Here is a 4,362-nt window from a genome sequence, read left to right on the forward strand (position 1 = left end):
TCTCGTCAACTTGCAAGGCGAGCGTGTTTAAACGGAGCACAGCCATTTGAAGAAATCAAATTCAGCACACTAGCATGAAGAGAGAAAGCGCAACAAAAAAAATGAGCACTTTAAAGGGAAATTAAACACTCACGAACGCTCCCTCCCCGCCACACGCACCCGGCGGTAGCAAACAAAAGGAGCCTAAGCTCTACACCAGGAGTCAAGGTCAGTCTTGATCCACTAAACAAAACAAAAGTACGGCCTTCCCGGCGGAAGAAGTCGAGAGTCAAACTGCGCGCTTCTTGATGAACTAGGCGGTGAACCGCCGCTCGAAACAAAACACGATCGGAACCTCGATTTCCGAGAGAGTCCGGCAGTGCCGCTCTCCAAACCCCGGCGACCGAAGCCTCGGACGCCGGCGATTTTAGACACTCGGTGAACACAGGCACGTCCTGCTATCAAGGCAGCTATCGAGGAAACGTAATTTACCCTGAGATCCCTTTTCATTATATCTGTCCTTTATGTATTTTTACATATTTAAAAAAATTAGATTTAAAGTTAAGCTTTGTTCTTTATATGATTACTAGCCTTTGTTTAGCGATTCTATATTCATTTATCTCATGAAGAACCCTGTGATCTGCTCTACTTACATATGCATAGCACATTGGCAATAGTTTATCAAAATAAAAAAAATTCATATATCAATTACTTGATGAGCGATATAAAACCTTTCCCCACGTATTTCCCATGTACTTTTGTAAATGTCATTCAGATTAACATGAAAAAAGCTAAGCTCAGAATCTTCCGGAAATATTCAACCTAACAATCAAATAATAAGTGTAAGAATTCGAGTGGGGGAAGTAAAGATGGTTGCACATTGTTCTGTTTAATTAAAAAGACAGACGACGTGGTCACTCTTATCCTCTTCATTTAAAGGGATTAAGAAACACTCATGTACGAATAGCATAGAATCAAGTTTAAATTTGCTACAATAAACAAGAATCTTTTATAATTAAGAGTTTAAGTTTTGAGGACTAATGCTTGACTAACTAGCTAGGGAATACTTTTTCTCAAGGAAGAATGGTAGGAAATTTAATTAATTAAAATGAAAATGAGCACAATACGTAGTAAAAGAAATACTGGAAAATTATTTTCTTGGTAGTTTTAGGGGATTTAGAGAAGGCATTTGACGTATGTGAATGAGCAAACTTCTGGCAAATGCATCACGAAATAGACTGAAAGGATCTCACTCGAAATCTGCAAATGAGTAACACTACATGAATTAAGGGAAATAATTACATAATAGGGAACTAACGTCTACATTTACACAATACCGCACCATCCTCAGCCAAGGCGCGGAGGGTATATGTTCACCAACCAGCCGCAAGCGAATATATTAGTTCAAAGACGCATTTCAAATTGTATTTATTAATATATAAGACCCTTGTACATCTGCAAATGAGCAAGACTAAGTGTATCATGCAATAATTGATTTTGACTAAATTATGAAAGTTTGATCTTTAAATATATTCAGGTGTTTCGGTTGAATTTTTTAAAGATTGCCTAACGTGCGTGAAAAGAACGATTAAATACGAGTCTTGAATCTGTCGGGGGCAGTGGTTTTCTCTTACATTTAGCGCGGAGGTCAAAGCTACCGATTCAATTTGCGACCAAAATAACCCCCCCGGTCTCTCAAGAGTACCGGTCTCCAAAAGTATGCCTTGCCTACTCTCTCTCTTCGTGAGCCAAGGGACTCCCTGCCTAATTTTTCCAATACGTTTGCCACGTTTATCTCTTGTAACAATTTTTATGAAATATAGCAGATTTTCTCAGAACCTCCTTAGTTAACCTTCCCTCCAGGGAATAACAAAAAATAGTCAAGATTCAAAATGGGGATTTTCACAAATCTCTTACCTTTTCTTTACATCTTCTTAAAACCCTGTCAATGGAAACTAGTTATTTTAAGGCTTGCATGAACATTCTTTCGATGCAAGTACTTTATGAAATGTCTATAATATTATGTCAACCAAGTATATCACGTGTTCTGAGATGCTAAGTTTGATCCCATTTATTTTATGATGTACGTCTTATTTTTAATCCACTTTGCTCCAAAATTCAATACTGTATAATTTCCGATATTCAAGAGTACTTATAATTCCTAAAGCAGATCACCGATTGATATAAATCGCTAGAGAATGACCCACGACCCATCGCTATCCTCATTTAAGTAAATAAACAACTGAAAGAGAACAAACAAACAAATGAAGAATCGGAATGCGCTCCGTTACGAACTGCGATTTCACATCTACATAATGCCCTGCAGACCACCGGAAAGGTATGTGGCAGAAGGTGTGCCCACATCAGGCATGCACACGCAAAATTCACTCACCATACATGAGACTTAACTGCAGTAACAATTTTGATTTTCAATGAACTATCAAATAATTATCGGATTTAAGATAAATGCCCATGGTACCACCATAATCTTTGGCAATCTCGTGTCATTCAACAAAAGTGGTATGTTTGCTGTTAAATGTAGCCTCGACTACTCTAAACATATTTAAGCATAAATGCGTGAATGCACTGAAATGCATACATACACACACATATATACCTATGTGTATATTCGTGCATACTGATGGTTCTATTCAATCACTAGATGGTATGAGTAGCACCTGTTAGTGTCTCTAATTGTTTTTGGAACAAACGATATTAAAAATCAATCCGTTCTACATCTACATAATGCCCCGCAAGGGCGTGTGGCGGGGGGTGTTAGATCACCACCCATTAAGGGAACAAAACCATATTCAAAACCAACACATACATGCAAACCCATACCCACAGCGGCGCATACATTCACGCAAAAATGCTTTCATTTTACGCGTATGCAAATACACATACTATTATCTAACAAATAATTTCACCTTAGAATGCAGTAAGAAATTTACTAAATAACGTGCAAGCTAGAATTAGGAAAGTAAGAAGGCGAAATCACATTACCACATGAACATGCAACACACAACGGTCTCCTCCCCAAGAAAACAGGTAGGGAATGTGACCCAACGCTGCAGGTAGCGGGAGGATACCTCCACAGAGAGAGACGAAGGATGGAAGAGGAGTCTTAAAAACAGAAAAAGTATATCAAGCAATACTGTAAAGAGCATTACATTATTTAATGGCATTCTACTACGGTCATTCGGAAATAAAGGGTTTTTGACAACAAAAAGACGGGGTTTATGAAAGTGCATGCAGTTGAGTTAAACTAAGGTAAAGTCTCCGTCTCCACATACATAAAATACAAAATATATCCTTTAAATTGGCTTTGTTTCTATTAATTGCTGAAGTTAACAATACGCAAAACATGCATGAATAAAACTCAAAAGATTAAAAATATGCTCCAGGTGAGGCTCGAACTCACAACCCCGGCATAGCTCGGACACTGTCGTATAAGTACCGTGCGCTAACCAATTGCGCCACTGGAGCCATGTCATGGTGGCAATACTGGAAGCAAAGCATTGAAACTAGTGACACGCATACTAACAACAACGTATAATTCAATTTTTGCACAATAAATTATGCGAAAAAAATGCATGAACGCGAGATGACCCTTTCTCAAGATTAATTGTTGAATGAGAGGCGGAGGAAAGAGTGAGTTTATTGTTTTCCTGCAGGAAACAGCTTGCCGTCTTAATGATAAGAGATTGTTTTGGTCTATTAATAGGGTTCGTCATCTCAGGAAAGGTCGAAAAACTAGATTTGTCTGGATGTTTATGAAAAAAAGCAAACAACCAATACCCAGGGTATGTTCCACCTAGGGTATGCTGCAAGTGTATGGGATTCTCACGAGGTAGGCTTAGTTTTAGAACTAGAGCGAGTGCCACATACAGCAGCTAGATTTGTGAAACATTTTATGAACAAGTGAAGTCTTGTGAAAAAGTGTAATAAACAACATAGCAGTCTCACGACACTATTGAAAGAATTAAGATTGGAGCCACTAGTTGACCGTAGGTTGAAATACATGTTAAATTTAATGCATTAACTTGAGCTAGGTCACTTACCCGTGAATGTTCATGAAATATCACAGTTCCAGTCTTACTATGGTAGATTGTCTCGTCATCGCACATTAAATCAGGGAGATAGATAGTAGAACGAGTAGATTTGAAATTTTGTTTTTTCGTCGGACGATTAAAGGTTGTAGTTATGACTGCAGGCGCGAAGAAGATAATTAGTATTGGTAGTGTTTATACTTTGCATAATTGCATCTTAAATATACCCATTTTTAAACAAATGTCCCCGCATTATTAGAATATTGTCAGGTCAATGAAAATTTTTGCATGTAAGCAGCTTCTTGTATGAGCAGACTTGTGCGATTGCATAATA

At 38.0% G+C, this 4,362-nt stretch overlaps 1 non-coding gene across 1 annotated transcript; it reads right to left on the reverse strand.

Annotated features, from left to right (window-relative positions):
* Positions 1-3,375: 3,375 nt before the first annotated feature.
* Positions 3,376-3,465, reverse strand: TRNAI-UAU (transfer RNA isoleucine (anticodon UAU)). Its single transcript is given in 2 exon segments — positions 3,376-3,411; positions 3,428-3,465. It is a non-coding gene; the product is annotated as a tRNA-Ile (tRNA).
* Between the last annotated feature and the right edge of the window lie 897 nt (positions 3,466-4,362).

Source organism: Hetaerina americana, unplaced genomic scaffold (genome assembly GCF_022747635.1).
Source record: "Hetaerina americana unplaced genomic scaffold, ioHetAmer1.1.p SCAF_4, whole genome shotgun sequence".
Classification (NCBI taxonomy): Eukaryota; Metazoa; Arthropoda; class Insecta; order Odonata; family Calopterygidae; genus Hetaerina; species Hetaerina americana.